This window comes from Canis lupus, chromosome 26 (assembly GCF_048164855.1).
Source record: "Canis lupus baileyi chromosome 26, mCanLup2.hap1, whole genome shotgun sequence".
Taxonomy (NCBI): domain Eukaryota; kingdom Metazoa; phylum Chordata; class Mammalia; order Carnivora; family Canidae; genus Canis; species Canis lupus.
Window position 1 is genome coordinate 25,254,427 of NC_132863.1, and position 22,861 is coordinate 25,277,287.

A 22,861-nucleotide genomic window follows, 5' to 3' on the forward strand; every position below is an offset into this window, starting at 1 on the left:
GGGACAGCCATGTACATATGACTAATTATATAAGGCAAGCAAACACTTTTCATAGGTGTTGCCATATGAACTTGTCCCTGAATAGGTATCAATGGAGGCATTGCAGGGAATTGCATTGTATCAGGGAATAGCATGGGGGGAGAGGTAGGAAGTTGCCAAGTGACAGTCTGCTGTGATTGGAATACACCGTGCAGGGGAAGGATGTGGTAGAGGGTGGAGGTAGAGTTTAAACTTTTATCTTGTAGGCAAAGGGAATCTATGAAGGTGCAGTGCTTGTCTTAATGAGTGTGTATGATGGATTGGGAGCCAGGGTGATTGGAGACAGTAGATTAGTTAAATAGGTATCAGCAGACTATGGCCTATGGGCTGAATCCAGTCTGTGGCCTCTCTTCATAAGATTGTGCTGGGGTACAGCTGCATTTGTTTGTTTCTTTATGAGTGTTTTCATACTACAATGGCAAAGCTGAATACTACAGAGATTGCTATAGCCCACAAAACCTAAAAATACTTTCTGGCTCCATACAGAAAATGTTTGCTGGCCTGAGTTAGAGGGTAATTATGAAAGTTCTCTAAAGCCTGAAATGAATTGGAGGTATCAAATGAGACTTTGCAGAAGGGACTGCATGATTTAGCAAAGACTCTAGCCCTGCCTACCTCTCAAAATTTTATATAGGTCAAATTTGCTGAAAGTCACCATGGTCACAAAAGTACACAGGATGCCAGTAAGTCCTGATTTGCCCTTATTAGCTCTATGACCTTGGAAAAATCACTTGTCAGAAGTTCAGGTGAATATAGTAAATAGAACAAAGAAAGGATTCAGATTATTCCACATGGTGCAGAGCTGTTAATCTGCCACTTTGTACTTCCAGTTTATAAGTCTGAGCGCCCTCTAATGGAAAACACAAATATCCTCAATCTGGAACATAGTTTGTCTTGAGAAGTTGGGGATGGGTGAACAAGAAGGTTTTGATACCTAGAGCAGCTGGCATTGTGGGCAAGAGGCTCATTCTTTGAGGACACTGTGTACCCATTTTCTTCCTTAACCATTTAGACTTATTCTAGCCACATTGAACAACTACCCTTCAGCTTCCAGAGCGTATTAGGCCTTTGTAAAACCAAAGACTGGATTTATTTCTCTATCACCTCTCCCAGCCAGAAACTGTATAAGTAGCACTTGACATCACTTATGAGTTGCTCCTTACCACTATACTGAACCCCATATGCCTCCCCTTTTCCTAGAACATTGTACATCTGCCCTGTAGGATGTACAAAAAAACACTAGATGGGGATATGGCAGTCGTGGGTTTCATTTTATTTATTTATTTATTTATTTATTTATTTATTTATGATAGAGAGAGAGAGAGAGAGAGGCAGAGACACAGGCAGAGGGAGAAGCAGGCTTCATGCACCGGGAGCCCGACGTGGGATTCGATCCCGGGTCTCCAGGATCACGCCCTGGGCCAAAGGCAGGCGCCAAACCGCTGCGCCACCCAGGGATCCCCAGTCGTGGGTTTCAAAGCTTACTATGTGACCTCAGCCCCTTTGTTTCGTGTCTCTGGTCCTTTTGTAGGCTCCAATACAAATGACTTTAGTCACCTCTTGGAATTTGAGAGTTCTTCTCTAAGATTCAGAGCACCGCTCTCCCCAACCCCCTATGTTCCCCTTCTCCTTTCAATTTAGAATATTAGTATATTCCCACACTTGATCTACTTGAAATTCTCTGCATTTGACTGTGAGTAGAGTAGTAGTCCTGTCTCTAGCTGTTTTTACCGCAGGCTTCAGGAACTGGCACTCAGTCTAATTACTGGAGTGGAAAAGGCTGTGGAGGTCATGTCCATGTGATCCTAGAGGTTCAGCAAGGCATGGTGTCTCTAGGATGGGCAGTCTATTCAGTACGGGCAAACATTTGGCCCTGAGCATCCATGATACAGTAGAGGAAGGTGTTTATCCAGGCAATTTACAGACTTTTTCCTATTTATCTCACAGCTCTGAGATAGGTGATATTATCTGTCTTTTATAGATAGTGGGAATTTATTAGAGGATCATTCAGGAGACAGTGACTGACTCATTGAGGATAAAGGGAAACAAATACTCTTTGTTCCCAATAGGGGAGAGTGGTAGAGGAGACAGACAGGTAAGCTGTGATAGGAGCTCTAAGAGGATACACAAGAGTAGTTAAGTAACCGTGCCTACCCAGTTTGGGTGGCAGAGCCAGGGCTCAGCCCCAGGTCTGTCTGCAGGCTATTTCTATTGTACCATGTTATCTTTCCTGCTGAAGGGTGGGGAGGGCAGTAAACTCAAGTTCAGGTTCTTAGGCCTGCAGAATGGCCACTGATGGGGAAATCTGGCCTTGGATTCAAAGGTAGGCTTTAGTCTTAGGAGAGCCAGAGTTGTTAGGCGACTAAGGCAGAGGTTATGACAGGGACTTGGACCCAATTATAGAATAGAGCACAAGATTTTGTTACCTCTAAAAGGTGAAGCCCGGTGGTCAGCACTGGCAGTATCCTGGAATACTACAGGGAGCCCACCGTCAACTCTGGTAACAAATGGGGAGGAAGCATTGATATCCAGGCCCTGTGGGTAGAGGTTAGAGGTTGTGGCTAAGACGGATTTAAATATTTCCTGCCTGGAGTCAGAATTAGTTCAAGGACTGGATTGGAGTTGTTGCTGATCCTTACCTGAGATGATAGAGCTAGGATAGACTGTGAGAAGAAAGAGAAGAGGTTTTAGAGGCTGACAGGAGATGGTATTAAGGCTAAAAAAAAAAAAAAAAAAACCTTGTTAGATTCTACAAATTATTCCAGTATAAGAACTTGAGCCATTTTCTTTTCAGTGCAGCTTTTCAAATACTGGCTCCTTTTCCCAGAGACTCTGTCTTCCTTTTTTTTCTGACCTTGGCTATCCAGGCAGGCCATGACTAGCTCTAGGCTATAACATTCTTCAGTCCTGCTGCTTCACTGTGCATCCTCTCCTCTTAAGCTCCCAATAGTGCTAGATTCAATTTCTTCATCTGTGACATATGGGGATTGGACTAGCTGACTGAGGTCCAGGTGTACTATCCACAGGACCTTCTTTTAGCCACTAGACCTGAAATTCATTTTTAAGGCTAACTTTGGATCCTGCCCTTTTGGTATCTATAGCCTTCATATAACCAAAAAAAAAAAAAAAAAAAAAACACAAAAATCTGTGCATTTTAGCTGGGATTCAGTTTAGTTTTTGTTTTTGTTTTTTTTTTTTTTTGTTTTGTTTTTGACCATCTTCTTGCGATTTTAATTTTTGGGTAAAATTATCATTATTTCTTAGATTCCAGCTTTCTATCCCAGAATTGAGATTCTTGGGGCTGAGTCTATATCTAAAGAACATTGTGTGTTGCTTTTTAAGTACCTATTCAAAACCATTATGTGTAGGGGGACCTGGGTGGCTCAGTTGATAAAGCATCCTACTCTTGATTTCTGCTCAGGTCATGACCTCAGGGTCGTGAGATTGAGACCTGTGTCCTGGCTCTGTGCTGGGCCTGGCTCTGTACTGAGCTTGAAGCCTGCTAAAGATTCTCTCTCTCCCTATGGTCCTCTTTGTTGCCCTCACCCCCAGACACGTGCTTGGGTGCGCTCTCTTTGTAAAAATGAAACAAAACAAAAAACCAAACCAGGATGTGACCTTGAAACTTGCAGTTCCTGACTCCACATTGAGGACACCACGAAAGTCATTCTGTACTGTAGGAAGTCTGGATGTTGTGGGAAGTGCCCTGACTGGGAGTAGGAATCTGGCCCTTTCACTGACTTCCTTCTGTGACTTTGGACAGATCCTCCTGCCACTCTGGTCTGCCCTTTCTAAAATGGTGGGTCCTCTTCCAACTCTGGTCTCACTGGGGACAGAAAGCCATCATCTACACAGTTCAGTTGCAGAGCACTGTCTGGCCCAAGCTTTGGTGTGTGGGTTACAGATAATAAAGCCTTAGATTCTCCCTTCCAATTAGGGAGGGGGAAGGGGAACCATCCAACTGTCTCATTAGCATGGAGAAAACAAAACAGTAATTACTGGTGGCTCCCTTGATGATTCCTGCAGGGTTGGTTCTTTTAGGGAAAGAGGAGGGGGAAACTAGAGACAGCTTTAGCTGAGGAAGGAGAAGTGCTGTTAGCTGTTTAGAAAATTTCAGAGGCAAGAATGATTGTCTTGCACATCTGTTGTATTCTCTGGACATTCCTCCAGGCAGCCTAGAGACTGCCTGGATTGAGTTTCAACTATTTATGGCATGAATAATGTTCTCATTCACGGACATGGACTAGGCTCAAGAGCCCTAACGTCACCTGTCAGTAAGACACCAGCTGCCCTTGAGGCCCTCCTTTTGTGATATGCTGGGCATCCTGACACCTGTCTTTGTTGGGGAGTAGTGGAGAGTTTTACTGAGCTATTTTGTGACCTGGCTGCATTTTTATGATGTAGTGAGTCATCTTTTTAGCCCCCATGGCAAACCACAGCCAGTTGGTTTATTATGCCTGGGCATAGGCAGCCCCAGTAGAGTCAGTCATAAGATTCAAGGTCAGGTATCCTTGTGAGTGGGAGCAGTCTGGTAGAATTGCAGGGCCATAGGGTATGGTCAAGGCTGGGAAAAGCAGGCCTCACAAAGATTGATGCAGAGTTTTGAGGCCAAGAGGTTAGGAGACAGCTAGAAAAGAACAAATAGATTGGCAAGCATGGCTCCTGGGACAAAGGCTATTTGCTCAGTGCCCAATCTTATGTTCCCTGCTGGTTGTGGGCAGTTGTGCACCCTCATGTGCTGATCACATCACAAGTGGGTCTGAGGCCACCCGCAGGTGAGCCCCCTGTCTGATTGAGCGTGGAGCTGTTATGCTATGATTATTTCCTGGGTCTGCTTATTCTTGCCTTGGTTGCTGCCCCAGAGACCTAAAGAACCAGCTTCTATTTTCTTCCCCTCTCCAGAGAAAAATACCATTTCATCAATAGCTCTTTCAGTCAGTCTTCTTGTAGGCTCTGGAGATTATCCTTCTCTAAACAGCAAAAGTTCGATAGGGACATACTATTTAAAAAAAATTTGTTTAACAAATATAGGAGATGATTTCTTCTGTCAAAATCTTTCCTTAGCCCCCTGAAGCACTCCCTTTTGCTTGGTGCCCCACCTTTCCAAAAGCCTTTGATGTTCAGGATTCAGTTCTTTCCCAAATTTTCTCTCACTTCTGGCTCCTTTCCTCTAGTTGCCATATGTAGTTTCTGGTTTCTGTGTACTCCTGTAGAATTTGTCCTTTATTATTATTATTTTTTAAATTATTATTATTATTTTTTTTTGTGGAATGTAACAAAATAATGGCCTGACTCTGGAAGGAGTGCTTTTCAGACTAAATTGTAGTCATCTGGACCATAGTAAAGTGCTTCCCCAAAATAGGGTCTGTATGCACATCCAGGACATGGTACCTGTTGTCTTGCAAAGGTGTTCATAGCATTGTATTCCCTCCCAGTATTAGATGTTTTAATCAGGTATTTGAGTTCAGCCCAGGCTGAACCTCTCATGGCTTCTTGACTCTTTGATAATTTTTTTTTTTTTTTTAAGATTTTATTTAGGGATGCCTGGGTGGCTCAGCGGTTGGGTGTCTGCCTTTGGCTCAGGGCATGATCCTGGAGTCCTGAGATCGAGTCCCACTCGGGCTTCCTGCATGGAGCCTACTTCTCCCTCTGCCTATGTCTCTGCCTCTCTCTTGGTGTCTCTCATGAATAAATAAAAAAAAAAGATTTTATTTATTTTTAGAGAGTGTGAGAGACAGTGAGATCACGAGCTGGGGGAATGGGCAGAGGGAGGGAGAAGCAGACTCTCCTTTGAGCAGAGAGCCCAATGCAGGACTGGATCCCAGGACCCTGGGATCATGACCTGAGCCAAAGGCAGGCCTTTGAGCCATTCAGGTGCCCTGCTTGGTAGAGTCTTAGAACATCTTGTGCTTTTGGGTGATAGCCAATTTGGAATAGTCCCTCTCTCTCCTCATCCACTACAATAACTGGCTGAGAGCCCCTTGGGAAGGCCTGGTAAGCTAAGTCCTACAAGTCTGGAACTTGATGGTACACTTGCATTCCACATCTGCCCGTTTTTTCCCCAGGCATGCAAAACCAGTAGTTGCTCCATCAAATACAAAATGGGAGAATTTGATCCATTTTCTGAAACTCAGTGGTGCCTATATGTGGGGGCGGGGGCTCTTTATTTTTGAGCACAAGAAAGTGCCAGGTATGTAGTAGAAAGAACAGTCTTTGAGTCAGACTGTGGTTCCAGTTAGTTCTGTTTCCTAGCTGTGTGATATTAGACAAGTTCTTTCTCTGAGGCTCAGTTTTTCCTGTAAGATAGGGATAATTCTTCTGACCTCAAAAGGGTTATTAGGAATCAATGAAAATAGGGATGCCTGGGTGGCTCAGTGGTTGAGTGCCTGCCTTTGGCTCAGGGTGTGATCCTGGAGTCCTGGAATCGAGTCCCACATTGGGCTCCCTGCATGGAGCCTGCTTCTCCCTCTGCCTGTGTCTCTGCCTCTCGCTCTCTCTGTGTCTCTCATGAGTAAATAAATAAAATATTTTTTTTTAAAAAAAAGAATCAATGAAAATAATTAAAGCTTTGGCTATAGGACATGATAGGTATTTAATAGCAGTAATGGCAAATGTACATTTCTTTTTTTCCTCCTAGACCATTTTGTTGCCTTTTTTTTTTTTTTTTTTAAGATTTTATTTATTTGTTTATGAGAATACACAGAGAGGAGAGAGAGAGGCAGAGACACAGGCAGAGGGAGAAGCAGGCTCCATGCAGGGAGCCCGATGTGGGACTCGATCCCAGGTCTCCAGGATCAGGCCCTGGGCTGAAGGCCGCGCTAAACCGCTGAGCCACCCGGGCTGCCCCATTTTGTTGCTTCTGATTCATTCTTTTGTGGTACTTAAATGGAATAACAATACCTATTATTGAGTCACTTTTGCCAGGCTCCGAGATAAGGGCTTTCCCATGCTGTCTCATTTATTTTCCTAATAAAACATTGATGAAGCAGGAGCAATTTTTAATAAATGTAGGAAACTAATGTATAGAAGGTCAGTACCTTGCCTAAGGTCACAAAGCTAGTTATGAGACAGAGCTAGGATTCAAACCCAGGTGTCTGATTTTAGTCTGAGCTCTTCATCACTGAATTGATCATTACTACTTTTACTTTTTCTGAGCAATGTGTGACTTCTGGGGTGTGTGTGTGTGTGTGTGTGTGTGTGTGTGTGTGTGTGTGTGTGTTTTTCTCTCCACTTGGACCTCTTGGGATTTGCATGCATGTGGCTTATGAACTTCTTTTAGTCTTGGTTGGTACCTGTCTTTTGATGTAGATACAGACAATGACACTGTCTGCCACAGTTCTTCCTAATCCTTTCACTCAGAGCAGACCCTTCAAATGAAAAGTGATATAGCTACCTTGCTTGCTTGCTTTCGAGACCATCCCCTCATTCCTTTACCGTTCACATAAAACTAAGTAAATTTACTGTTCTTACCAGTTTTTTTTTTTTTTTTTTTTTTTTTTTTTTTGATCCCTCAGAAGATCCTTCAGAAGAACAGATTGAGGGCAGCCCCGGTGGCCCAGCAGTTTAAGTGCCGCCTTTGGCCTGGGGTGTGATCCTGGAGACCTGGGATCGAGTCCCACATCGGGCTCCCTGCACGGAGCCTGCTTCTCCCTCTGCCTGTCTCTCTCTCTCTCTCTCTCTGTCTCTGTTTCTCTGTCATGAATAAATAAATAAAATCTAAAAAAAAAAAAAAAAACAGATTGATAAAGAAATTAAGGTCCAAGAAGGTGAAAGAACTTGTTCAGGGTCACACAGTGAATTAGAGGTAGAGCTGGAACTAGCTGTTAGGTTTTCTGACTCTGAGCCCAGTGCTTTCTCTACTAATTTAGTAAGCAGGAGAGGTATGTATGTATAATTTACAGATGAGACCTAAAGAAGGTTAAGCTATATTAGGACCCAGGATCTAGAGAGTTCTGAGGGAGGGGCCTTGCTTCATCCATCCACATCTTCACCCCAGTTCTTTCACACTTATTTGAGGAACTCAGCAGAAAGGGAGTAATGCTTTCCCCTTAGGGTTCAACAAAGCTTTCATGACAAGGAGCTGTGGCAAAGCATCCAGAGGATGTCATTGTCTCCTCATCCATAAGGAAGGTTGGATTCCCAAGACTTACTAGCCTGCAAGAACTCTTATAGAAGGAGCAGAGGAGTATCAGAAGAATCTATGTATCTTTGACTTCTGCAAACTTTAGCCTTAACCTAGGTGGGCTGGGACAGGGTAGTGGTAAGTACTGAGGTTGGGAGCCCTGAGGAATGAGTTTTATTTTACCTGTTGCTGGTATATTTAGTTTGGGGTTGGGGACAAGCAAGTTCCTTTCATTTGAAATTTATAAAGAGGAATTCCTACTGTTGCTCTTTAAAAAAAAACAAATAAATCTTTGGTTCTGGTACCAGAAAAGAAACCTTTCCCAAAGTCTGGGCCTCAGACAGTTCCTTCCTTTTTGCCTCCTTCCTAACTTCTCTCCTTTTACCCTTTCCTCTCCCTCTATTTTCTCTTCCTGCCCAGCTTCCCTTCTTATTCTTTTCTCTCCTCACCTCTCCGTAACTCCTGAAAACAAGAACAAGAAAAGGGAATCTTCAGACAGCAGATTAGTAGATAGCTGGGATTAAAGATAATGGGGCCGAGAGTCATAACATGGGAGCTAGAGATTTTGGACCTTACTTCTAGACCTCAGAACAAAGGTTCTTGGAGAAGAGGCTTATTCATTCGTTCATTTACTCATATATAGTGTCTCCTAAGTATAACCTGCCAGACTATGTGTCCGATACTTAGGTGATTCCAGTTAATAAGACCCTAAATCTGCCAATAAAATAATAGTCTTATGGGGAAGACATAGTAGAAGTGTATCTTCTCCCATACTCCCCCATTCAAATCATTGGATTAAAAAAAAGTTTTAAGTAATCTCTATAGTCAACATGGGGCTCAAGTTCACAACTCTGAGATCAAGAGTCTCTCGGGTTCTTTCAGCCCCAAATCACTGGATTTTTCAGGTAGAAACAACTTTAGAGTTTATCTGGGCCTCTAAATCATGAAGTAAGCAAACATATATAGGCTTTGGAGTAAAGTAAAGTAGGCCTGGGTTCACATTCTAGTTCTGCTACCTACTAGCTGTTTGACCTTAAATGGTACTCTTAACCTTTCCAGTATTCAGTTCCCTTGGATATAAAATGGGCATGACATCATCTCTTCACAGGGTATTATGAGGGTCAGCTTCATAACACCTAGCCCAAAGCCTGATGCATATTAGCATGTATCTTTCTATCATTCTGCATCAAGGCTTGGCGAAAGTCCTTGCTTCTGTGAAACTGAGGCCATCTCCAGTCAGCCTGATTTCTTTCTCCGTGTTTTTTTTTTTTTTTTTTTTTTAGAGAGATTTTATTTATTCATAGAACAGAGAGAGAGGCAGAGACACAGGCAGAGGGAGAAGCAGGCATCATACAGAGAGCCTGACGTGGGACTCGATCCAGGGCCTCCAGGATCATGCCCTGGGCTGCAGGCAGTGCTAAACCGCTGCGCCACCAGGGCTGCCCTCTTTCTCCGTTTTTACGATACATGGAGCACTCTTTGTACTGTTGGGTCCTGCCTGATATTATTAGTAATCCTTTGCAGGAATTTCACATAGTCCCACCCTGGAATGCAAGGATAAGAACTGTTCTCACTCATCCCTGTGTCATCTATAATCCCTAACTTAGAGCTGTGACCATGACCAACCAGGCCCAGAAAGTATTTTTTGATGGATTGGTTAGAAGGCTTCTATAAATATGCTCAGTGTTCTGTAGTGAAAGAAAGAGCTATTAGAGATCTGGCCTGGAATCTCCCATCCTAACTCTTCCCCTACCTCCTCTTCTGTTACTGCAATGATTCTCACAAAATCCCTGTCCTATAATCAGGATGGGGGTTGGATCTCCATTTTGTAGAAATCTGATGCTCAAATTAGACCCAAGTCTTTTGTTAGGTAATAGATCCTGAGTAAGGTAAGAATAGCAGAAATGAAAATAAATGTTTAACCAACTAGGTCTTCATTCTCCGGCACCAGCAGGAATCTTTACAAGGAAGAGAGAACAGAGGAACTGGTTTTGAGGCTTTAGCTGATGATGAGGTCAGAGCCAGGTGTAGTCACAGAGATGATTCAAGAATGAATATGATATAGTGGTAAGAAGGGGTTCAGGATAACTTCATAGATTTACTAGGCCTTGAAGACTAAGACAGATTTGAATATGTACAAATGAAAATGGGCATGATGAACATTGAAAGTCAGTGCCTATAGAAGAACGATTATACCATTTGTTGAACTATGGAGGCTGAAAACTAGGAGATGAGTTCAGTTTGGTGACATTTTGATTTGGAGGTGCTAATAGTCCATTCCCCTTACTGTGCACCTCCTACTATCTTTGTCCTTTGACCCAGGCCGATAGAGATCCTTCAGTTCCATGTATTTGCTGCTTTGCTTCCAGGCCGGGAGCCCCCAGAGACCCCCTTACCCATGTCTTAAAACAACTGTCACTCTGTCTGAAGTAAGATAGTCATGTAAGATTCTTAGCCTGGTACCTAGTCTGTTTCAAAGTGTACATTCCGTGATAGTAGCTGTTAAATGGCTGTTGTTGTGGTTATCATTGCTTTCTGATCATAGTAGCTAGAAATTGGAGAAACATCTGGAACCAACTGAGTGAAGGACTCAAGAGTCATTCACCTGGTATTCAGTAAGAATCCTGAACTCTGCAAGTAAATGGAATAAATTTCAGGCTGGGTATAAATGAGGCTCTGAGCCATATTGGGTAGGACTAGAGAATGTTTACTGTCCATCACCCGCCCCTGCCCCGAAGTTGGTATTGTACGATATGGTTAAGAGGGCAGGGCAAGCCTTGGAGGTTGGACTCCCTGGTTCAAGTCTTAGCTCTACCTTCTGTTAGCTGTGTGACTTGGGCAAATTTACTTAACTGTGCCTCAATTTCCCTAATAGTAAAAATGGGGAAATAACACAGCAACCTTATAAGATTGTTGTACAGATTAAAGAGTTAATGCAGATAAAGGGTTTACAACGTTGCTTGGCATGAGCTACTGTTCTCCTTAACCCTGGAGTCCTCTCTATTCCACATTCCAGGTAAATACAGCTATTTCTCTGTTCTTCAACCATCCTCACCAGCAGCGGAGGGGATAAGTAAAGAAACCTGAAACCAGTTTTAGAGTGCTTGAAAATTTGTCCCAGCTGGGGTCCAGGTTATCTAAGCCTGGAGGAACCTGGCCCAAGATTGATATAGAGAGTTGTCTAGATGACCTGAATTCCATTCCCAGTTTTTTTTTTTTTTTCTTTAAGGTTTCTACATCAATGTGGAGCTTGAACTCTTGACCCTTAAATCAATAGTTGCAGGCTCTACTGACTGAGCCAGCCAGGTGCCCCTCCATTCCTAGTTCTGCCACTGATGTACTTTGACCTTGGGCAAGTCATCTAACTCTGAGCCTCTGTTTTCTCACATATAAAATAGGGAGCATAATTATTTTCTCCATATATATTTAGTATCTCATTCTTTCCATCACTACATTCTAGTTATATTGACTTTCTTGTTCCTTTAAGCATAACAAGCTTTTTCTTGCCTATTATTGCTGCAATTGGTATTCTCTCTTTCTGAAAGTCTTCCTTCAGATCTTTGCAGATCTTACTTCTTCACTTCATTCAGGTCTCTTTCTGGTGGTCAGCCCTTGGAGAAGTTTCCTTGATCATTTTATCTAAAATAGGCCTCATTCTCACTCGTCATTCTTTCCTCCTTTACTCTGGTTTATTTTCTTTAAGACACTTAGCATAACCTGAAATAATGTGTTTAATTATTAACCTATCTTTTGCAAAGATGCAGGACATGTGAGAGCAGGAACTTGGGATGCTTGTACTGACCTAAGTTTATGCCTGTTCTGAGCAGGACACTGACTGACTTCCCTCTGTTTTAGGTGAGCCCTGTTCGCAGAGGCACCTGGTGCTGACCCTGTAACCCAGAAGAGTTAATTGCAGGCTGAGCTCAGCCTTGGTATTGGTGAGTGAGGGTCTTGGGTAAACCCTGGGCAAGCTTGGGCCAAGATCAGGGTAATTAGTTTGGGGCTTATTTTTATCTTTAGTACAGGTAACTAACTTATGGACAGTTATTCTCCTACTCCATGTCTGAGAAATTGGCATAGGCAGCTTTCTGTACTGGGAGGAGAATTGAACCTGGTTTTCTTAGAACTGTTGTAAAATGGTTTGGGATCATTTGTGGTGAATAAGGCAAAAGCAAGCTTAGTTCCTTTTGGCTTCTGTTAGCTGCTTTGTCTTGGAGGTTATCTTGAACCTGGCAGCTAAACCCATTCTCCTCGTAGCCCTTAGAAACTTTCCAGATTTCAGTCTTGACTGTGACCTACCAAGTCCATAGGTCAGCTTCAGAAGCTAGTTTTATCAGTCCTGGAAAATGTGATTATGAATGGTGGTGAGGATGAGTAAAAGAGTTGGGGCTGTGTTAAGAGAAAGTCAGGGGAAGCCTAGAGGGAAAACCACAGATGGTGAGACAAGAAGGGAAATCAACACATTAAGAACCAATTGTGTGGGGCGCCTGGGTGGCATAGTTGGTTAAGCATTTTGCCTTCAGCTCAAGTCATGATCTCAGAGTCCTGGGATTAAACCCTGTATCAGGCTTTCTGCTCAGCAGGGAGTTTGCTTCTCCTTCTCCCTCTACTCCTGCTTGCTCACTCGCTCACTCATGTGTGCTCTGTAATAAATAAAAAAAAAAAAAAAATATATATATAAATATATATATATATATATATATATATATATATATATATAAAAGAACTAGTGGTGTTATGTGTCTCATTTAATCCAGACAAAACTCCATTTTATGACTGAGGGAATTGAGGCTCTGGAAGCTGAAATAATTTGCCTGGGGTTCACATCTGAGAATCTATAAAGCTGATATTAGAACCTCCTCAGTCTAATTGTAAATACCATTGTTCTCCCTGACTTGGCAGGCTTTCCTTGTTAATTTCTCTGGAATCCTGATTTTTGTAAAATGAAGTTCAGGAAGACAGACCTCCTTAGGGATTCAGGAAGGGAGATCTAGTTATTTGAGGGCCCAGCAGGTAGGAGTTGGGATTCCTTCTGAGGCAGTGGCATTTCTAGTGAGGGAGCCAAGAGCCTAAAAGATAGGATCTTCTAGTAGTTAGAGGCCTAGGCTCAATATAACTAGAAGAAGAAAGCACCTGTAACACGTGAGATACTGTATAAAGACTTGGCCAGCAGAGATAGGGACCTGGACAACTGGATTGGGGTTGGGAAACCTGGGTTATTAACTCTCTCTCAGCATTTGTCCTTGGACAATCTCCCTTCCCCTACTTGTAAAATCGGAGTGCTTCCTTGCACCCCTACATATCTAATGTGTGTATGCCAGTCTGCAGGATGTTGTAGGAAATCAAATGAGAAATGCAAGTTGGATATTTTTGAATTGTAAAGCAGCATGACTGAATGAGAGAAAGTGAGAAGAGAACATAAGTACCCTGGCACCTCAGTCCCTGACCTATTTGGCATTCCACTCCCCAAAGGGAAAAGAGAAGGTTTTCCTTTGGATATTTGTGTTGTAAATCTTTTCCCATGCTCTTCTCTTCCTCTTCTTGTGTAGATTCTACCTAAAGCTCAATCTTTCCACAAGGGAAGGGATTTTCCAAAGTACAGAGACCTAGCCAGGCAGCATCAGCAGCATGATTTGCAGCAGGTGGGCTGCAGAGTGCAGTTTTAAATGCACTCACACAGCCTGGCTTCAAGGCCACTGCTAGCACAGATATTAAAGCACTTTTCAAGGACCCATCCCCAGCATGTGTTTTCACTCACTAATTCCACATAGATGTTGCCTTGTTTCCTACTGTCTTGCTCAGAAAAGGAAGGCTGTTCCTATTCTGGCTTTAAGTACCCTGCCCATCCCCACCCCTTACCTCCAACTACTAGTGGAAAAGGCATTTATGCTATAGCCTCATAATCTTGTCAGAGGCCATGGTCATCCAGTTTTCCCACCATATCTCTTTTGCCATTGGCCAGTGATATAGGCCACTTTCTTCACATTCTGTAACTGGACATTTTGTTCTTCTCTCCGCCTGAGTGTGTACAGAGGGGTCTCTCCCCAACCTGGTGTTCTTGGAATCCACATTAGCCAATCTTCCATCCTACTCTGAATCTCCAGCTCTTTCTGTCATCTCTTTTTGTCTGGTTAACCTAAGTTCTGTAGTTGCTGGCTTTCCTGTGGCCTGGGTGCCAAGTTTGGACCTTACTCTTTTTGTACCAGTGCCTTGTGAAGAAGTTCCATTATTGATTGTTTCAAAATATGAATGATTCCATGTAGTGTCTATTTAACATATTCAAGTTTCTACTAAAGACAAATTTGAACTAAAAAGGAGGCGAAGCATTGTCATTCTTAAGCCTTCGCACAGCACTAATTTATCTCTATTTTTATATGTTGTAATAGGTTTAGCAATCTAGTTTCTAAACTCGCATAAGATTCAAAAAGCATATCAAAAAGGGAGGAGGAGCTGCTGTATTAGCAGCTAGAGGTGAGAGCTGAAAGCTAATAGTAAGGGAAGGATGAAAGAATAGAAAGAGAAAACAAGTATGGAGGCCTTCAGTTTAGGGGCAGCAGTCCTACAGACCTATGTGTGCTTCAGTGAAGCAGAGTTGCTAATTTTTAAGGTAGTTCTAAGTTCCTCTTGAGGCCAGAGGTATCAGAAAACACTAAATTATTTATCATGTCTACTATATTATCAGATGCTATACTGAATGCTCTGTATAAGTTGGTTTTATTTTCATAGCAGCTTGGGAGGTAGGTGGTGATATTCTCATTTTAGAAATTACTGAGGCTTCAAGAGAGACAAACAGTGAGGAAGAGCTAAGCTTAGAACCCAGAAGAATCCAGCTTTAGACAACTAAGTTTTTTCTATTATCCTATTTTGGCTCTTTCCCTGTGACCTAAACTGGTCTTTCTCAGCCTCTTCAGCCAGTGGTTTCCCTATGCCTTCTTTTTATTCGTTCTCCTATATAAAACTTTATTTTTTAAGACATTGATACAGTGAGTTTTTATTGAGTATCAGCTCTGTGCCAGATACAGCTTTGAAATATAGCAATGAAGAAACTACTTTGGGCAGCCTGGGTGGCTCAGTGGTTTAGTGCCGCCTTCAGCCCAGGGCGTGATCCTGGAGACCCGAGATTGAGTCCCACGTCGGGCTCCCTGCACGGAGCCTGCTTCTCCCCCTCCCTGTGTCTCTGCCTCTCTTTCTCTCTTTCTGTCTCTCATGAATAAATAAAATCTTGAAAAAAAATTTTGCTCTTTTGTAGTTTACATTCTGGTAGAGGAAAACAGATAAACAAATGAATATGTATGAAGAAAAATAAAACAGGATAAGGGAACAGAGAGGTTCTTTGTGATGAAAAAAGGCCTCTGTGAGAAAGTAAATCTGTGCAAAAATACATAGGAACTAAAGTAGTGAGCTCTGTGTATATCTTGGGGGAATAACATTCCAGGCATAGAATTCAGCAAATTCAGAGAACCTGAAACTATAGCAAGCTTATTGTGTTTGAGGAGCAAAAGGAAGCCAAGTGGCTGCAAGTGGAGTAATCAAGAGGGAAAATGGAGTATGGAGATGTCATAAGGATAGACAGGGACCCAGAACATGCAGGGCTTTATTCTGAGTGAAATAGGAAGCCATTGGATTGTGTTTAGAGGAATGATGTAATCTGACACCCAGTAAAAAAAAAAAAAAAAAAAAAAAAAAAAAAAAAAATCCCTCTGCCTAATTGTATCAGATAAGACCTCCTGCACAAGGTTGAATAGAATTGGTGAGAGCAGACACTCTTACCTTGTTCCCAATTTTAGGAAGAAAGTGTTCTGTCTTTCACATTAAGTATGGTATTGGCTGTAGAGTTTTTTATAGATGATTTTTATCAGGCTAAGTTCCCTTCTATTCTTAATTTACTGAGAGGTTTTACTATGGATAGGTGTTGGATTTTGTAGATTCCGTATTTTTTGTTCCTTGTTCATAACATGGCATTACATCAGTTGATTTTTGGATATCAAACCAACCTTGTATTCCAGAGAAAAATCCCACTTTGCCAGGGTATATGATCTTTTTGTTTTATTTTTTTCTTATAAAAGTATTATTTATTTATTTATTTATTTTGCTCTTTTCTTTTTTTATTTTTATTGGAGTTCAATTATGATCCTTTTTAAATGGTGTTGGATTTGTGTTGCTATTTCGTTGAAGATTTTTGCATCTGTATTCATGAGACATATTGATTGTGTTGTTGTTTTTCTTGGAATGTGTTTGGTTTTGGTATCATAGTAATACTGGCATTATAGATTGAGTTGGAGAGTGTTTCCCCGTCCTTTGTTTTCTGAAAAAATTTGTGAAGGTTAGGTATTATTTTCTTTTTGATTGTGTGATAGAATTTACCAGGGAGGCCAGCCTTTACCAGAGGCTTTACTCTTTGGGAAGATTTTTCATTACTAATTTAATTTTGTTCTTTGTTTTTTGCTTCTTGTAGGTCTACTCAGGTTTGTTCTTTTTCCTTTTCCTCTTCCTCTTCCTCTTCCTCTTCCTCTTCCTCTTCCTCTTCCTCTTCCTCTCCCTCTCCCTCTCCCTCTCCCCTCTCCCCCTCTCCCCCTCTCCCCCTCTCTCCCTCTCCCCCTCTCCTTCTCTCCCTCCCCCTCCCCCTCCCCCCTCCCCCTCCCCCCTCCCCCTCTCCCCTCTCCCCCTCTCCCCCTCTCCCCCTCTCCTTCTCTCCCTCTCCCTCCCCCCTCCCCCTCTCCCCCTCTCCCCCTCTCCCCCTCTCCCCCTCTCCCCCTCTCCCCCCTCCCCCCTCCCCTTCCCCCCTCCCCCTCCTCGAAAGATAGAGACAGAGGCAGAGACACAGAGGGAGAAGCAGGCTCCCTGTGCAGAGCCTGATGCGGAACTCAGTCCCAGGACCTTGGGATCACAACCTGAGCCAAAGGCAGATGCTCAACCACTTGAGCATCTGCCAGATTTTGTTTCTTTTTCAGTCATATTTGATAATTGTGCCTTTCTTGAAATGTTTTCATCTAGATTGACTTTTCTTTAAAGATTTATTTATTTATTTATTTATTTATTTATTTATTTATGATAGACATAGAGAGAGGCAGAGACACAGGAGGAGGGAGAAGCAGGCTCCATGCTGGGAACCCGACGTGGGACTTGATCCTGGGACTTCAGGATCATGCCCTGGGCCAAAGGCCGGTGCTAAACCGCTGAGCTACCCAGGGACCCCTAGATTGACTAACTTCTTGGTTTAAGATTGTTCATGGTTTCCCTCTCAATAAATAAACAATAAAAAATTGTTCATGGTATTCCTTTATAATCCCTTTAACTTCTATTAGATCAGTAATGATAACCCCTTTTTAAATCCTGCTTTTGGCAATTTCTTTTTTTTCTTGGTCAGTCTTGTTATGTGTTTGCCAATTATGTTGATGTTTTTAAAGAACCAACTTTTGGTTGCATTTTCTATTCCATTGATTTCTTCGTATCGTCTTTCTTATTTTCTAACTTTCGTAAGGGCTAATTTGCTCTTCTTTTTCTAGTTTCTTAAGACTTGGGTTGTTTTTGTTTTTTTAAGTTTCTTTTTGTTGTTTATTTATTCATGAGAGACACAGAGAGAGAGAGAGAGAGGCAGAGACACAGGCAGAGGGAGAAGCATGCTCCATGCAGAGAGGCTGACATGGGACTCGATCCCAGGTCTCCAGGATCACACCATGGGCCGAAGGCAGGCGCTAAACCGCTGAGCCACCCAGGGATCCCTAGTTTTGTTTTGTTTTGTTTTGTTTTGTTTTGTTTTAAATTGGCTTTGCATCCCAAATGAAAAGTCTTCAGGCTTGAGTGATGTGTGGGCTGTCAGTGTGCCCCTGATGTGGTAGTCTCTGCAGAATTATGTGATGCTTCAGAGAGGGCCTAACTCAGGAACAGTGGGGTAGACAAGTTGTCTGCATTGTATGTGTTACCAGCTGAGGGGGGGGAGGGGGGCCAGGGCTAGACCCATAGTGCTGGGCAGCCTTGATCCTGCCTGTCCCAAGCCAGGATTTGGGTCAGGCCTGAACTTTTTCACTTAGGAGATGAGGGTGGTGTGGCAGGAGGTCAGATGACAGACCTGGAAAGTCAAGAGTTCCTCAGAGTGCTGAGGAGATTTTTGCCTGATACACAGAGCTGGTGGGGATAGCTGCCCACCTCACAGACTTCAAAGGTTCAAGATGGCTTTCGAGACCTTGCAGAATACCTCTATTGGCTAATAATGACTGAGATTCTAAAGAGAAATTTAATTCTGTTAACAAAAATAAGCCTTAAATCCAGATCCCTTAGGTAACATTGAGGTGGAAAAGCCTAAGCAATGCCTGGGCTTGTTGGTAGCCTTTATTTCCTTCATCTATAAACAAAGAATAACACTGTCTACCATCCAGCACATGTCAAATAAGTGCTGTATAAAACTGTTAGATACTGTTCAAGTGAAAGGGACTATTATTGTTAGTAGTTGTGGTGGTATGGACCAGGGACAGAGTCTGAGAAGGTCCAGGGGCAGTAGCAGTGCATTATTATCCTTCAAGGTGTGGGATGAATGACCGCAGTGGATATTGTAACTTAGTAAGGCAGGAGGTTCCTAGTTTACCAGTGTAATAATCAGATGGCTCCTAGAGAATTCTGTGGAGAAAATCTGAGGGAGGCCGCCAGAGCAATTCATATAAGAAGCAGCTGTCCCTGTTCTTTCCCCATCTAGGAATTTTGCCCACATTCTATTACTTTGGTTCTAGAAACAGCTGGCTTTCTTGAAGGTTGCTGTCACAAGAAAGCAATAAGATCTTGCTTACTTGGGGGGTAGGAATAGTGTGTAAAGGGCTCCGGGTTATATTGGGCTCTGTGTCTCCATCCTTCCCCAGTTTTCATTAAAACTAAAGAGGATCTTTCTGTCCCACTGGAGCAGCAGGCCAGACAGAAGGGGGACTGACAGGTCCTATAGGTCGGATTAGCTAGAGGACAGTTCTAAGAATGTGGTGGAGAGGCAGGCTCCTGAGCCTGAGACTTAGGCCAAGAGATAAAAAAAAATCCAAGCTGTGAAACTGGGAAACAGTAGATCAGGAAACCAAGATCTGTTAGCAGTTGTGGTGCTAGAACCCTGAGGTGAAAAGGACATGGATTGAGGGGACTTTAGGATTTAATGGGGCAGATATGCAGAAAACTAATAAAACTATCCTACAAAAGCTCCATGTTAACACAAAAGCAGAAAACACTTCTTTTGAATTGTCATTTTTGTATTGGCTGAATCTTCTCTGTTCTTCTTCCCTCATTGCCTCCCCCTGCCCCATTTTCCTAATTAGAATAACATGTCAAGAGTTACTGCACTTAGTGCTTAGGGCAATAGACAGAAGTTACCGGTTTTTGGAAGTTTAATTGACTACACCTTTTCTGTGTACCTCTGAGTTGTAGTTTCCTCATCTGCAAAATGAGAAACAAAAATGCCTGTATGGTTATTGTGGTGCTAATAGATGATGAAAAACATGCCTGGCCTGGATTGGTGTTTGGTCACTAGTGATTGAAATAAATTCTGATACCATGTGTTCAGTGTCAGATTATAATAGAAGGTGAATATCCCAACCCAGGCTCTTAACTCTGTTTTACTAACTCAACCTTGGGAATGCATTTAATCTCTGGTCCTCAGTTTCTTCTGCTTGAAAAAAGAAGCAATGAGGTAGAAAGTTGACCTATAATTGCTGATGTCCCTTATAGTTCTTTGCCTCTAAAGGTACAGTGGTCTGTGGTTCAAAGGCATCAGGGAGTCAGGATGAAACAAAAAGTCAAGAAGGGTCAAAGAAACTTCAGTTTCAGTTCTGCTCAAGGCTGAGCAAAGATATTACAGAGAAAGAGCCATTATCTACAATGAGCAGGTGTTGGAAGTGTCTGGGAGTCTGCTGCAGGGGCAGTGACCTGCTTGTCACCCAGCATTTGGAAAAGAAATATCAAAGAGTGGATCAGAATGGCCCAGAAGATTGGAGACTGAGTAGATAACTAGTATGAGAGAGACCATGAGGCATAGGAACCAATTTGTGCTCTGTTACCTAACTTTTTCTGAGTGTTCCCAGTCAAGCAAGCTCTTTCTCTTTTTGCAGTCTTCATACCCTGTCTATAAAACAAATTAGGTGATCTATTCTCCAAGGACTTCTTTAGGGCTCTCTAAAATTTCATTGTTCACTTTGTTCTAGCTCTCCTTGGTGTTGACGATTTCATTTATATGCAGAGGCTTAACAAGCCAGGCTTTGTCTAGCCCTAGAGTATTTAGAATGCTCTTGAAACCACAATTTCAGGTCACTAAGAATCATACATTTTCTTTTTTTTTTTTTAATTTTTATTTATTTATGATAGTCACACATGGAGAGAGAGGCAGAGACATAGGCAGAGGGAGAAGCAGGCTCCATGCACCTGGAGCCCGACATGGGATTCGATCCTGGGTCTCCAGGATCGCGCCCTGGGCCAAAGGCAGGCGCCAAACCACTGCGCCACCCAGGGATCCCAGAATCCTACATTTTCGAGTTGAGAAATGCAGCAGACTTTGAATTCAATTTCCTACCAGTACTAGTTTATTTAATCTTCCAGAGCCATAGTATCATTATCTGAAAATGATGAGAGAGTGACAGTAGAGTAGAAGGCACATAGAGAATTACATTATTCAGAGGGGAAAAGAAAAAACTGAGGACAGAGAAAGTCACCTGCTCAGGGTTGAACTCAGACCAGAACCTAGGTCTTTTGTGACTCCGTTCAGAGTTTTCTTCTCTAGAGCCAAGGTCAGTTGTACCCATGTATATGTTGTAGCAGAGATTAGAACTTGAAAGCATGTCAGCTTTCTTAACACATTCGCCAACAGCCTTCTCAGTACCCCTGTGGCGTGTGTCAATAACACAGCCTGCACTTGTTTTAGAAACAAGAGCTCCATAAGCACTTCTCTTTGATTTGCTTTGGCTGGTACAGGATCCAGATGCTCTTAGAATAGCACATCAGACTCTCCAAATCAGCCCATTCCCATTCTGAGCAACTTGCAGCTCTGATCTGCTGCTGACTGTAGTTTGTCCCCAAGTCCTCCCTACCTGACATGCGAATCACATTCATTGTCTTTTGCTATTTGCCCTTTAACTCTTGATGGAAGAGGTGTTTATTTATTGAGGTGTCTACTATGTGCCAGATACTGTGATAGGTACTTTAAATTGGTTATGTCCTTTAATCTTTGTAATTCATTAAGTTATAATAGCCCCAAGGGAAGAGCTGAGGCTCAGGGAAGTACATGAATTTGCTTGCAGTCACATGTCAAGTTTGTGGAGGAGCTGGGTTTGAACTCCGGTCCTCCTAACCCCATAGATCCCATAGTAAGCTCTTCCCTGAGTCTCATACTGCCTCTCTAGCTTCAGCTCTCCCTGAGGGTAGACTATTCAGTAGGGCCCAGGAACAGGCATTTAGTGACTTTAGCGTAATGGGAATATCTTCTGTACTTTCAGGGCCATTTTCCCGTGAGTTTCTTCTTTGCTTCAAACCAGCTTCTCCAAGACCCAGGTGTATGGCCCAGAATCCAAGCACTAAGCAAGAGGCCACGTTTCCATCCTCAGCATGGAACACTGAATCCCTTGTAAAGAGTGTAGTTGTAATTTTTAGAATTGAAGGAGGGGAATATTTCAAGCACTTGTAACAGCAACTCTGAAATGTAGGGAAGGAGAGAAAGGGTCTGTACATCTCAAGTTTAATAGGCCTCCTTCAGAGGACCTGGCAGGAGAAGAGACATAGAAGATTTAGGAATAAGATTGTTCTAGTGTTCTAGAACTTTTCACTTACAACTTTTCAGTTACAAAGCACTTTACTTGCAGAGATCTTACTATGAGGAAATTGAACACACCTGCCTTTATGTGGCAGAGCCAGAAGCTAGAATCCAAATCCTTAGTCTTGATAAGGCCAGTGAGTCTAAGCCCTTCCCGAAAGAGTTTTGCCCCTGGCCCTGGGCCCCACTCAGTCTGCATTTGCAAAAGGGGCAGATCATTAGTCTTAATCTTTGCCTTTTCTGAGTCCTTTGCTGTTTGTCGCCTTCTTCACCCAAAGCTACTCAACTGCTAGAGTTTCTTAATGAGACTACCTCTTAATAATATATATTTTTTAGAAATAGCATAAGAGGATATATTTTTGGCTCTGCATTTTCCCCAGGATCATTTGCCATAAACTGATGGAATTTTAGGATGTCAGAGTGAGAAGAGACCTAACAGACATCAAGTTTACGGGGGAACTCTTTATAATTGTGAAGTTGAGGCCCAGCAAGGGGCAATAAGTGACATGCCCAGGGTCACATAATTAATAGCAAGTTTCCTGATTCTCAGCCTGGTGCCATTTCTACTACACTGAGCTTTATGTCATTTCATAAGTGACCACCTGCCACCTGTTGTTGTTGTTGTTGTTGTTTTTTTTAAGATTTTTATTTATTTATTCATGAGAGACCCACAGAGAGAGAGAGAGAGAGGCAGAGACACAGGCAGAAGGAGAAGCAGGCTCCACGCAGGGAGCCCGACACAGGACTCTAGGACCAGGCCCTGGGCTGAAGGTGGTGCTAAACCGCTGAGCCACCCGGGCTGCCCACCACCTGTTGTTCTTGACTAACATCCTGTACCTAGATACCAGGCTTCTTGCCTACTTGCATCTGGTTCTTTTGAGATAGCCAGGCAATGGGTTTTTGTATTTTGTCAGGGCATAATTCTCATACAC

General features: G+C 42.7%; 1 protein-coding gene across 9 annotated transcripts in view; it reads left to right on the forward strand.

Annotated features, from left to right (window-relative positions):
• The window catches only part of RALY (RALY heterogeneous nuclear ribonucleoprotein), a 154,160-nt gene that overhangs the window by 94,713 nt on the left and 36,586 nt on the right, over positions 1-22,861 (forward strand). For 5 of the 9 annotated variants that reach the window (XM_072800658.1, XM_072800656.1, XM_072800661.1 and 2 more), the window contains exon 2: positions 12,017-12,099. The exons of the other annotated variants lie outside the window; for them this stretch is intronic. The gene's annotated coding sequence lies outside the window, so the exon portion shown is untranslated. The remainder of the gene's footprint in view (positions 1-12,016; positions 12,100-22,861) is intronic. 9 annotated transcript variants of the gene reach the window in all.